Here is a 14,030-nt window from a genome sequence, read left to right on the forward strand (position 1 = left end):
CTTCTGTTGGTGTCTCCCTGCCCTTCCACTGTTTCCAGGAAACCCCCCTTCACTTCAGGGCTGGAGGTTTGCGGACTAGCCCAGGGGTTCCATTACCCCACACCCCTCTACCTGGCCGTGGGGCCCTGCACGCAGCCGCCCATGGTGCTCCGTGAGGGGCCACCGTTACCGCCTCCAATTCCTGTCACCGTACGTAGTCCTCACTATAAAATACACCACCCGGTGACATTCGGCACAGTCCCCGTGCTGTGCAGCCATCACGGCCCTCTGGTTCCCGAACACTTTCATCACCCCGAAGGAAAGCTGTACCCCCAAAGCAGGCACTCCCCCTTGCCCTTTCCTCCCGGCCCCTGGCAACCGCCAGTCCCCTCACAGCGTTTGCCAAGCAGAACGCATTATCCCCAGGTCACCGTGGGGGAAACTGAGGACCGCGTGTGTGCATGGCCGGTCCAGCTGGGGCCTCCCCCTGTAACTCAGCCCTGGAGAGCGGTGTGTCCCGGTGTCCTTGCGGGATGTGACCGATGCCCCTTGGCGGACTTCCTTGGTCGGCGGGGAGAGGCAGAGGGGCGCCGTGGCAGTGCAGAGCGCGTCTTGGTCGCTCAGTAAATCTAGGCCATTGATGGATGGGCTGAGACGGCCTCAGGTGAGGTGGGAGTTAGGGCGGGGGAGGTGACAGGGAGGGCGTCTGCTGTGCCTCTATTGCTTTTGGCTCGAGAGCCGAAGTTCACACGGTTGTCTGGGGCTGCCCGGCGGGTCCGATTATACACACCACGCCCAAGGCCTCCTGCTCACACCTCCAGGCCTTGCACACAGTTTCCTCTATCTGGACCTCCTGCCCTCCCTCAAGCCTCCCCAGACTGTAGCTCTTATTCATCCTTCAAAACCCAATGGGCGTCACCTCTGCCATGACGTAGAGCAGTGGTGTCAGTGTGGTGAGGTCAGCAGCTACAAAGCTCCGCAGACGAATCCTCCTCGCAGCCAGGGCTGAGCACCCCAGGGACGGGGACCCTCCTCTGTGCCTCCCCAGCAAAGCTCCTCCTCTTCATTCGGAGAATGTCTGTTCAGGGGTTTGTTCCCCTCACTGTACTGAGAGCCTTTTGAGACAACAGTCTGCAGAGTGTCCTGGTTAAGAGCCCAAGGCTTTTGTATTAAGCTTTATATTTGGGAGACAATCCACAATTGAAACAATTCACCCATTTAAAGTATACAATGGTTTTTGGTATATTACATTATTAATTTTAAAAATTAATTATATATATACAACAACAAATTTGCTATTTTAACCATTGTGGAATGTACAATTCGGTGACATTAATTATATCCACAGTGTTTGTAACCATAGGAGCCCAAGACTTTGGCTTCAGATAGATCCTGATTCTTCCACTCCATAGCCTTGTGGCCTCCTCCGTGGGGCCCAGCTTAACCATCTGGAAAATGGGGATCCCAGGGACCGCCTCAGTAGTCATGAAGGTTGATTGAGGCAATGGGGTGAAATGCCCTGCAGACTGTGAAACCCTGTGCATCTGCCCTTGCTGTGTGACATCATCACACTTGTGCTGTGTGGCCTCAGGCACATGCCTGGCCTCTCTGGACTCAGCTCCTGATTTTTTAACAAGGCAGAGTTTGGATTAGGTGAGCCCAAGGGCCTGGGAACTCTGACACCCAGCTATTATGGGTTTCCCCCATCAGAGTCCTGTCTTCACTGTGATGGTAGCCCTGGGGCTTACACCCCCTCCTCTGAGAACTTCCCCACATCTCAGCAGCCTTGGAGCCATGGTAGACCGTGTGACATGACCATTGGTGATTGGACCTGTGACTCGAGAAAATTTGACCTCTGGTGCACACTTGCTAGGATGGTTGATGGTGCTCACGGAGCTGGGAGGTAAGATGTGCAAGATACAGGTGGGGCTTAAACCTGGCTGGAGGGGAGCTAGGGGTTTGCAGTTAGGGGAGACCTGGTTGGAACAGGTGGCAGACCAGATCCTGACACGCCAGGACATTATACCAGGAGAAGTGGGAGTCCGTCGTAGAGCCACAGAGGGCTGAGCTCAGGCAGGAGGGCTTGGCAGAAGGGAGGGGAAAGAGAACAGAGTTCCCAGGCCAGGTGGCTTTGGGCCAGTCCAGGCCTTCCCTGAGCTTTGGTTTCCCCTTCTGGCAGTGGGGTTGTACTCAGGGGTGCCCAGGGCCCTTCCAACACCCCCTCATTGGAGCTGTTCTTGTCCATGCGTGCAAAGCTGGTCTCTGGAACAAGATGGATGGGGCTCTGGGTGTGCATTTGGAGTCCCCTGGAGCAGGACAGGGGGCTGGAAACCCCAGCACCCCCAGGGACAGCTCAGGGCTGCAACCTCTCCAAGCTGATACTTTGTGCCAGGTCCAGCAGGGTCTTCCCTTTCTGTCTTTACTGCTGCAGAGAAATCCCCAGACTTCGAGCCAGCTGGATGGGCCAGAATCCTGTGTGGCCCTGGGAGGTAACCTCGTGCTGGCCCCAAGCTCTGTGAACCCTGCAGGGCTGGGGCTGGCCCGACCGCTCTGGGCGTGGGACCCCCGGCCTGCCCGATGGGCTGTGTTGGCCTCCACACAGGATGCCACGTTTGTTAGGAGCTTGTGTTCTTAGCACCAGCGCTTGTTAAGTGGGGCCTCACGCAGTGACCTAACCTCATTGGGTTTCTGTTTCCACGTCTATAAACTGGGAATAGAACCTCCTCGCAGAGCTATTTATTGTGAGGCTTAAATGAGATGATGCGGATGTTGTGCTTCGTAGGGGGCCTGGGGTCAAAATGGCAGCCATCGCGCCAGCACCCTGACTGGGCCTCTGGAATCTGGGGTGTGGAGAGCCGGTGGGGCTGGGGGTGGCTGGGAGCCAGGAGGTGATGAAGGGATGTCCTGGAGGGGGCAGGGCTCTCCAGAGCCCACGGGAGAAAGTGCCCCCATTTGTACTGGGGGATTTCTTGCCCCCTGAGCCCCCTCCCTGTTCCGGAGCCACCGACAGGAGCTTCTCTACCAAATCCTTCCTGTGGGGGCAGGAGGAGATCTGGCCCTGCTCACAGCAGCCACAAGGCGCCGCCGAGGGGCAGGGAGACCAGCTCAGCCGCCCCCCGCACCCCCGCATCTCCCTGTAGTCGGACCCTGAGCTGCAGAGGGGGCCCGTGATGCACCCCTGCCAGTGACGGCTGAGGCCCGGCCAGACACGGAGCTCGGCACCCCGCAGGCCTCCTCACCCCCACTGCCTCTGGAAGGCCAGCACAGGGTGGCCACTGCCTCGTTGGCCACCTCTCAAATGGATCATCTGGGAATGATGGCAGCAGAACTCAGGAGCAGCCTGGCCAGACCCCCCTCTCCTGGCCAGGCCACACGGCTCTGTCCTGGGGCCACCCTGTGCCTGTGTCAGCTGTGTCTAGAATGAGCCGGAGGCTCTCTCACAGCCCCATTTCCTCAAGCTGGGTCCTCAGCGAATGCTCATCTCTCCTCCTTGCCGAGTGGAGGATTAGGTTGTGTTTTTGAGAGAGACAGAGAGAGAGAGAGAGAGAGAGAGAGAGATGGGCCCAACTAGGTTCTTGCCTCTCAGCTCCTGAATTTGTTTCAAGGCACACCCTCACTTTTCAAAAAGATTTTATTTATTTGAGAGAGAGAGAGAGAGAGAAGATGGCAGGGGTGGGGAAGACAGAGGGAGAGGGAGAAGCAGACTCTCCACTAAGCAGGGAGCCTATGTGGGGCTCGATTCCAGGACCCTGAGATCATGACCTGAGCCAAAGGCAGACACTGAACTGACTGAGCCACCCAGGCACCCCTCTAGGGTGCTTTTTGCTCTCCCATGGCCCCAAGGCCCCACCAAACCTCTATGGTGCTTTTGTGAAAGTTATAAAAAGGTGCCTTGTTTGGGCAGAGGCAGCCCCATGCCAGGATCTCACCTCCCACTCACCCCCTCAGCCAGATGACCTTGTGCAGTGAACACCTGGCACTCTTGGGACCTGCCCAGCCCCCTCTGAACTCCCCTTCCAGCTGGGTTCCACTCTATCCTTGGGGATCCCCCAGAGTGGCTGGTAGGAGCACCTTCTCCCCAATCTCTTTTTCTTCCTTTCCAGGACCAACCCAGAGTCTCCTCCTGTGTTAGGATGCTCCATGGGATCTGGGCAGGGGGAAGGATGATGCTCAAGTTTATGGATCTTCTAGAACTCTTCAGCTTAACTCCTGGCTTGTGGCTTCAGATTCCAACTCTGAAGGGCCACCAGAGTTCTCTCTCCACTCATGGGACTAAGTCCTCAGCTCCAACATCACCTTCTTCTTTGAAGGCCTCTGTATTCCTGAAGGAGACCGCAAGAGCTGTCCCCCACCAGCTGTCATGCAAATCTGGTCCTATATGTCCCCACTGGAAACCTTTCCTCTGCTCCCCATCATCCATAGAACAAAGTCAGAGCTCCCTTATCCATCCCTCAAGGCCCTCCCGGTTGGGCTCTGTCTCACCTCCAGCTTCACTGCAATGCACACCCCCCCCCCCCCCAATCTTTTCACCTCTGGGCTCCAGACAGATTGAATCCTTCCATTTCCAATAGGCACCAGGTGGCTTCAAGTCTTCAGAGTACTGGCCTCACAGATCTCTCCTGTCCTAGAAATGAGTGAGAAGTCTATCCCAGAGCATAGACCATTCTGTGCTAATGGCTATTGATACAGAACACACAACTCTTAACCTGTTTGAACCTCACCACAGCCTGGTGAAGGGACAGGTCAGAGTTTTGGTGTCTATGCCACTCACTTTTGTATCTAGTAGTGTACTGTCTTATAAATGCTGGATGAAGGAAGGATGGATGGATGGATGGATGGACGGATGGACGGACGGACGGATGGATGAATGGGTGGGTGGGTGGATGGACGGATGGACGGATGGATGGATGGATGGGTGGGTGGGTGGATGGACGGATGGACGGATGGGTGGGTGGGTGGGTGGATGGACGGATGGACGGATGGATGGACGGATGGATGGATGGATGGGGGGGTGGGTGGGTGAATGTATGGATGGATGGGTGGGTGGGTGGATGCATGGATGGGTGGGTGGGTGGAAGGATGGATGGGTATATGGGTGGTGAACAATTGGATCCGGACACAAGGCAGGAAAAATTTGAAATGTGACAGTCTGCAGCCTAGGGTGGGGGTCCACTGAAAGGTGTTCTAGTGTGTGTGATTGGGTGGGCTGGGGGTGGGGCAGGGGGCAGCTGTGATTTCTGGGGGCCAGGAAGGAGAGAAAGGGCCTCCATGAGGCAACAGGGCATGATGAGGGTCAGGCAGCAGCTGCAGAAGTCCCCTTTCTCCTCCTGGCTCGTCGGGCACTGCCCAGGCGGCTACAGAAACTCTTCTAGCCACCCCAGTCAAAGCTGGAGAGGCCTTGCTGTGCTCCAGATGCCACACCCAATTCGGGGGGCCTCTGCCAGTAGTGCTTAGGCCCTCAGGTGAGATATGAGGGAGTAGAGGGGAGCCCCCGCTCCAACAACAGGCAGCCTCCCCTGGAGGTGAGGGCCTGGAATCCTCCATCACATGAGCCTGGACTTAGATTTCTCAGTCCTCCCAACTCCCACAGCGGGATGAGTCAGGGCTCTGGGGGGCAAGGGAGGATCATCTGAAAACCATTAACAAAGGATCTTCAGTCCAAGGGAGACACAGAGCAGAGGGGTGTGGTGCCTGCTGGAGAATGAGGGTGGAGAGGTAGGGCGCCACAGACCCTCCCCCGTGCTCCCTCCCAGGCGGCGTGGGAGCCAGCGCGCCCGCATATCCACGCGTGTCTGTATCTCGCGCTTCTGTGTGTGTCCGTGTGTGGCATCGGTCGCTCCCGCCTCGCAGGGCTGCTGTGAACACTTGGGAAGGGTTTGATGCGGTGCCCTGTGCTTCCAGAGTTCTCCATAAATGGCAGTAGCTCTTATGAAAGGGAAGATGTCATGGAATGCTCCAGAGTCCACGCTGGAGTCAGGTCGCCTGGGCCACTGCCTCGGTGACAGCTATGATCAGCATCTTGGGCTGCTTGGTCCTCGGTGGCAACATTTCTGCGCGCTCTGGCCAGCTCCCTGCGCATTGCCATCAGCCCCTCGAGGCACTTGGACCCTCAGCAGACAGGACCCTCTTTGCCTCACAGGGAAGGTGCCCCGACTTCCTGTCCTCACTGCCCCATGGAAGAGACTTCCTGCGTCGTCGTCCCATCCCTGGGCTCCCACCCTCCCCTCCTGCAGGCCCCCTCTCCACCCCGCACCTCTCCACTTTGTTCTCCCCTGCTTCTATCCCCAGAAGGCACATCCCCATTGCCTCCCCACCCCCACCTGCAGCCCCTTCCTCTCAGCAGACCCCCTGCCTCCCTCAGGCCTAGCTCACCATCCCTGCTCTGCCTCATGGACCCTGGTTGAGCATGGCGGCTCCTCTCCAGGCACCCCACCCCTGGTTCCCCCCCATCCTCAACCTCTTGGGCCATAGGAGCCATCTCTTCTGCCCAAACTGTTAGTGCCCTCCCTCGATCCTACTCTCCCTATAGTCCAGCAGCCAAGTGCCCACCCACACGTGGCCAGCTTCGGCCAGGCCAACTCTCCGGGGCTCCAATCACCTGCATCTGGGGATATCTGTTGACAAAGGCCTTGAAGCCTAGGCAAACTGAGGGACACCCAAGTCTCCATAGACCTCCATGGAATGCACCACTCTTCCTGCTGCATCCTCTACAATTGCCCATCTGTCCCATCTTGCATCCTTCCTGGGATAGGGGCTCACTTCCTCATGCTGAGAGAATCCCCATCTCTGTCTAGAAGAAAGTTCCTCCTCTGGAGCTGTCCCCTGCCCCATCAGAGGCCTAGACAGAGGCGGAGAGCCACACTGGGATGGGATGGGATGGGTCAGAAGTGCTGCTTCACCTCTTCCTGAGCCGAGGGGCCTTGGGCTGAGGGGCCTTCCACTCTCTGAGTTCAGTTTCCTTTTTTTTTTTTTTTTTTCAGTTTCCTTTCTTGTCTGAAGTGCAGTCTGACACTGCACTCACTTCACTGTGGGGACAGTGTTTGGCCTGGGCCCAGGATCAGAGTAGGCACTCAATGATTGGACAGGGGACAGAATTTACAAACAGCTGACCAGTAGGCAGTTGTAGCTGGAATCAGGGCCATGAGCTGCCCCCCTGCCGGCTGTGTGTTCCAGGCCTGCTACCCTGGTTAGGAGGGTCAAAGGCCACCTCACTGCAAAAATCTTAGCCTCATGTCCCACCTTTAAAGTCTTTTTCATGCTAGGGCACCTGAGTGGCTCAGTTGGTTAAGTGTCTGACTTCGGCTCAGGTTCTCATGGTTGTGAGATCAAGCGCCGCGTCGAGCCCTACTCTCAGCTGAGTCTGCTTGAGATTCTCTCTCTCCCTCTACCACTCATGTGCACACTTTCTCTTAAAAAAAATTATTTGAGGTCTTTTTCATGCCAATGGCAGAGAGAAGGAAAAAGATAAAGTCAAGGAATCATGTTTATTCATTCAACAAACTTTCTTGTGATATACTATGTGCCTGGCACCGTGCTGGGTGCTATGGATGCAGAGATCCGTCAGACCCACTGTCCATGAGGAAAGCTTATGGCTAGGTGTGGAGAAGCACATAGAAACAGAAAAAAAGCCTTCAAGGTGGTCACAGCTGGGACAGGAAGCCTGGGGGTATGGGAGCCCCATCTAAGAGGTTCCAGAGAAGCCAGAGCAGGCTCACAGATTCTAAGATATAAGGAACTTATGAACCCAAAATCTATGAAGTTTTCTGAGCACTAGGAAGAGACAATGGGACATTACCATTGATGGGGAGCAGGGAGGGGGAAGCGTGGGTGACACTTTGAAACTCATCTGTCCTGCCAGAATCACAGCTTTTCACTCCTACCCAGCAAGCAGGGGAAGGGATGTGGGATTGAATGAGAGAAACAGAAGAAGGAGCAGCGTGGCCAGCCCACCCATCTCATCAGTGACTCTCTTAATGGGCCAGTGAAGGTCACAGAGCTGGATCAGACATAGCGTATTATTTCCACGTACATAAGGCTGATCTTCTAAAGGCAGGGTGGGGAGTGGGTGGAGGGGTGCAGTGCACGGAGCCAGGCTTAGCCTTGACTCTGCCATGTACTATCTTTGTGACCCTGGGAAAGTCTCTCTCTCTCTCTCTGGATAACCCCTTTTCATCTATAAAATAGGAGTATTAATTCCCACCTCTAGAGCAGTGCTAAGGATTAACAGGACACACAGGAACAGGGCCATGCACAGTGTGGGATTCAGCAAATGCCATTTTTCTTTCTTTGATCTTAGAGAGCCAGGCCACGCCAGGGACACCCTGCCCTGGGGAGTGGTGGCAGCCTGAACTGCCTGTTGGGGAGACACTGATGTGTTTCAGGGACCCCAGGATTGAAGCAAGCAGCAACCAGGACCAAACCACCCACTTCCTCCTCCTGGTGCCAACACTTTTCCCTTCTGGAAGGACCCTTGGAAGGGGGCAGCAGGAGCTGTGGGTTGTGGAGAAGGGGGCACTGTGGAGAGTGCTGGCCTGAGCAGAACTCTCCTGCTGGTATGGAAACGGTTCATGCCAATATGTTTTGTCCTTGAAGACACAGTTCCCTTGCTGCAAGCTTGGATAATGTGCAGGGGTGAGGGGGAGAGGGACAGGAAGGGCTCCCCCGGCCCAGGTGGGCCACTGGAGCGCTAGGACCACACAAGGTCCTGGAGTGGAGAGGTCAGCTTTCCAGACTGCTCTTGGGGTGACCTTGGGCTAGGCTTTCCTGTTTTCTAGTTTCCCCCTCTGAGCAATGAGAGCATTTGGACAACCTGAGCCTCCAAGGCTCTTCCAACCCCAACATTCCAGAGCCTGGGCCGTGTGAGAATCAGATCTGCGCTCCAGGCTTTTCTCTGCCACCTCTTGGTTTTGGGAGACTCTCAGTCTCTGTTTCCTCGGTTTCCCTATATGCAGGGTGAGTAGGCTGGCCTTGGTGATCTGAGGCCTTGATGGTCCTGTCCATTGTTTTGAATCTTCACCTCTTTCCCTGACGGTGACCCTCCAAGAGTTGGAGGCAAGAGTGAGTGGTAGAAAGCGGGGAGGGAGAGGGGCAGAGAAGTCTGGACTCCCGGGCCAGAGATTGGGTCCTGAATGGGGATCCCTAGCCCAGGCCACATCAGACATAGCCAGCCCTCTCTGTGTAGCACACAGGGTTCCATTTATACCCATTGTCATTGAATTCCTGCCAGCTGGCTGGCTAGAGGGCCCCATTTTTTTGGATGGGAAGACCAAGATCCCCAAAGCAAGAAGGGATTTGCCCAGATTCACACAGCTGGTCAAAGGTTGAGCTCAAGGAGGGAGGAGACCTATGGGAACTTCATGGCTCCGTATCCCCGGTCATTGACCACAGCAGCCTGTCCTCCACAGGGCAGTTATGGAGTCCCACCCTTCATGGTGTAGAAGGGGAAACTGAGGCCCAGGGCAGTGCAGGGCCATGTATTCTCCCCACTGACTTTAGTTGCAGTGATTGTGACAGTCCACAGAGCCCAAACATCTCCACTAGCAGCCTTACCTGCTGCCTCAATCCCACCACTGGAGCCCCCAGATTTGGGTAAAGCATGTGTCTTGCGGCCCATGAGCTGAGGGGGGGCAGAAAGACAAGAATTACAGGCATGAGGTGTCCTCAGACTCCCAGAATAGCCAAGAAGGAAGGAAGGTGGGATTGGTGAGGATCAGAGGGTCCCGAGGGTGAAGCCCTTGCTGGGGTCCCACAGAGCTCTGGGCTCAGTTGGGCAGCCAACCCAGCCCCTGCCTCCCCAACCTGAGTGGCCCCCTCCTCCCAACCCTACCCCCAGCCTCCTCCTCATGTGTATGGTCCTGGAAGAGGATGGCAGGCGCAGCCCCTCTGGCCAGGACAATGGGTGGGGGCTGGGAACATCCCCCCCAATCCTGGTCACCCTTCTAGAGGGTGCTGTGGGCCGCAGCGGATTAATGGTGCGGAGGCCATTCATTTCCTCTGGCCGGGAGACAGGCTGCACCACACAGCCCCCCATTGTCGGCTGCCTTATCTCGGGAAGTTCCGCCCGCCCCATCCGGAGAAGGCAGCTGGGCCCCGTGCCCCCGACCTCACCTCTGCGCCTCTGGGAGGCTGGAGAGCTCGGTGGGGCCAGGACCATGCAGGTCTTGATCTGTCTCCCCTCACCTGTCCCCCCACCAACCAGGAAAAGTCTGGACTTTGCCTAAAGACCAGGCAGCGTCACGGAGGAGAGAGCACAGCAGGGCCCGGGGCCTCAACTGGGTTTCGGAAGGGGGTCCTGGAGGGGGGTGGTCAAGGATGAACTCTGGCAGGGTGAGGCTTGAGGCAGGGAGGGTAGAAGGCAGTGGAGGGAGGGAGCCTGGCCACACTCGGGGACCCAGCTGGGAGAGGGGGCCGGATTCTGCTTTGAACCCCTCTGTGCACACAGTCTCTGCCTGTTCTAGCGCCTCCAGCTGAGGGCTCCTCACGATGTGGATGGCCACTTTGGGGTACAGCACAGGCATTACAGAACTCCTCCAGGAAACCAGGAAGCCTTCCCTGATTCTCTGGCTAGTTGGGGTCTGCCCACCAGGCTCCGTGTCCTCCAGCCCCTGTGCTTCACCCTGCACCCCATGAGAGCCCTGAGTGCTCTGTGTGATACAGGTCTGTCCCCTCACTAGACTGGACATGCTTGGGTGGTGGAGATGCCTCCCATCTCTGGGACTTGCCCCCCCCCCCCCGCCCTTGCCAGCCCAGTGAGAAGTTGGAGCCACTAAGGCTCGCTCTTGCTGCAGCCCAGCTGCTCCCCAGCCACGGCCCCCTCCCACAGGCATGTAGGACCCCTCTCCTGACCTGCCTCTCCCATCAGCCCTCCTCCCCTCCCACCATCATACTTTTGGCCAGTATGTCCCTCCACCTGGAATGTACTTTCCATGTTTCCCCTGGCAAAATCCCAAATGCTCAGGTGCCACCCCTCCTTGGGGTCCCTCTAAACACACCACCTATGCTGGGGACCTCAGTGTAGGGAACCTCACTCCCTTTTCGAGCAGAGCTGCTCCATTGCTCCATTCAATAAATTGGTACAAAGGGTCCCCAGCTAAAAAAAGCTCAGAACAACTAGATTCCTCCATCCTAATCTTTAACAGATGGAGACATCACTCAACTGCTGTTTCATGAGAAGTCTAGAAAAGAGCAGATTTTCATTTTAACAGAAGCTTTCAATACCTTCAGCCCAAGAAGTGCTTTAGCGGTGGTAGCATAGGTGGTGTGAGAGTGAAGAAGCAGTGATATTTGGGGACAAAGGAGTCTACCCAGGACTCTTTATAGTCTACCCTGAAGGCAGCTTTAAAAAAGGGCTCATTTTCCAAAAGCCCTCACTCTTGTCACACCACCCACTAAGTCCTGGAACCGGACACTCAGAATTGTGGAAATCTTCAGAGGACTCAAGGAGTCCTGGCCTGGGCACCTCGGTGCCCAGAGGTGCTGCGTCTAAGAGCCCAAGTACCTCCCTGAGCATCCTCGGGGAAAAGAGGGAGCTGCCGGCACAGAGGGCCCTGAGGAACCATCCTGGGCCTTGGGCAAGCCTCTCTTTTCTCTTTTTTCTCCCCTCCCCCCTTCTCCCCTTCTTTGGGCCCCCTGCTTTTCTTCTGCACCTGCTCTTCTGGCCACTCAGCCTCAGTGGGGCTTTATGGGATGCTGCGGGACCACTGTCCTCCCAAACTGATGTGAGAGCCAGCCCATAGCAGTCCCTGTCGTCCTTGACCTCAGCTCTGTCTCTCCAGACAGCTATCTCCTCTCAGGCCTGCAGGGTGGACGGAGGTGAGAGAAGGATATCCCCCCACACAGTGAGGCCCAGACAATCTGGCTGGACGGCTCCTGGCACCTGGCAGGTGCACATCAAATGCCTCCTCACCTGCCACTGCTACTGTCACCATAGCACGAGGCAATGGAGCACACAGTGTATTGGGACAGCAGCTTTGCTTCTCAAGCCTCCATTTCCTTATCTGCAAGTTGGGGATGATGAGAATCCTAACCTCCCAGGCCACTGGGAAAGCTGGCTGAGATATTGTGCATTAAATGGCCTTACAACCTCCTGGGAGTTAGACAAATGTCATCAATATAATAAAAAACATTACTAATTAATAAATAGTACAAGGGAAGGCTCATCAGGTGGCTATTAAAATATAAAAAAATAAGTCCAGGTGAGGGGTGGGTGGGGTGGTATGGGAGTGGGCCGAGTGTCTGGGAAGCTTCCTGGGGGAGCCAGGACCTAGGTAGAGACCCACAGTGGCACGGGGGGAACTGGGGTAGGGGCAGATGAGCACCCTCAGCCCTCAACAGTGGCTGACAGCTTCCAAGCAGGTTTTCAGCCTTTCCCACCAACTGCCAATCTGGCAGCCCCTGAAGAGCAGCCCCGCGGCCAGTAGGTGGTGGAGCGCTGACTCTCAGGCTCAGGTAGCCTTCCTGGGTGTCAGGAAAGGTGGAAGAGAGGGGATAGTCCAGTTCACTGAGACAGAACAGATGAGAGCAAGCCTGTGCTCCGACTGCCCCGAAAAAGGCGGTCAGGGGTTATTGGGCACCTCAAAAACACATTCATCCTTGTTTCCTCACCCCCAGCCCCAAACCTCTCTGTGGGACAGCTACTTTCAGACTCATTTTCCAGAGGAGGGAAGTGTGGCTCTATGAGCCTGGGAGCCTTCTCCAGGTCACTCAGCTGATGACAGAGGGTTGGGAAGCTACCCCCAATCTGAGGACCCAGCTCGAAGTCAGCCAGTGTCTAAGTCGCTCCTAAGGTCACCCCAAACACGGAGCCGACAACCGTGTGTGTTCATGGTGGAGGAATGGAGTTGGGGCTGAGCCCTATCGCTCAGGGCAAGATGCAGGGCAGAAGAACCTGCTGCTGGGAATGTACTTTAAGTGGCTTTTCACGTCCCAGGCTGGCTCCTGCAGTGAGTGGATTTGTGGTCCTGCGTGTAGCCTGTGAGGGGCCCAGATTGGGTGTCTTCATCCCCAAACCTCTGCACTGAGGACGCTCTTACCATCCGGAGGAAGGGGAGGAGGCCAGCCTGGCCCGCGGTGGTGGCTCCATATAGGCCATGAGGAGGTGACCTCAGTCACTGGAGCAGCACTGACCCCCTCCTTTACCTCTTCCCCTTCTTCTCCTCCTTGGAGCAGGAGGGGTAAGGAAGGCAGGGGATGGGCAGGAGTGGCTGGAGGCAACACGGCCCTCGGGTGCCCAGGCCTTGAGCTCATCTGTCTGGACCTGACAAGAGCAACAGTGGCATCCCGGCCTGCTCCCGGCTCTGGCAGCGTGAAGGTCAAGCCTCACGGCTCTGTCTTCATCTTAGGTGAAGGGCAGTGGTGGCCGCTTAGCCACATGTACCCAAAGGCATTATCTGAAACTCAAGAGGCCAGTAAGATGGCCATTGGCATGATTCTGGGCAGAGATGGTATGGCCTGAGCCGGGCAGTGGTCAGGGGAGTGACATTTGTCACATCTCCCAATGGCACCCACCTATCCTACAGAGGAGAAAACCTGAGGACATCTAGCAGCAAATCAGAGGTGTAGCAGGGTCCTGAGGCAGGTCTCAGCCCCTCAGCTGGGGCCTCTGTGTCTGAGCCCTCCTGCCTTGGTGTGCCCCACTTCATGGAATGCCCTCGTCACCTGCCTCCCTCTTGTGTGGGTTGGTAGGACAGTAGCAGCCTCTGTGGGGCTCCAGGCCTGACCCGTCCCCAGCCTCTCCCTCCCTGGCCCCAAGAAGCCTGGAGCCCTGCAGACTCCCGGGAGTGTCCCTGGCCTGGGCAGGCCAGCTGGAGAGACCCGGGCCCGCGGGGGCCTCTGCAGGCCCTCGACACCAGGTGCATTTCCTCGTGCTGGAGCAGGTGCAGAGCCAGGAGGATCCTTTGTGACCACGCAGGGCGGCAGAGGACAAGAAGTCCGGGAGATGGCGAGTCTCGTCCAAGGACGCATAGCGAGTTGGAGGACACACGGTGGTCATCTCTGTGAAGGAAGTGGCCTTCACACCCGTCCTCCCCACACCATCCTTGCAGGGCTGGGAG

This window comes from Canis lupus, chromosome 21 (assembly GCF_011100685.1).
Source record: "Canis lupus familiaris isolate Mischka breed German Shepherd chromosome 21, alternate assembly UU_Cfam_GSD_1.0, whole genome shotgun sequence".
NCBI classification, from domain to species: Eukaryota; Metazoa; Chordata; class Mammalia; order Carnivora; family Canidae; genus Canis; species Canis lupus.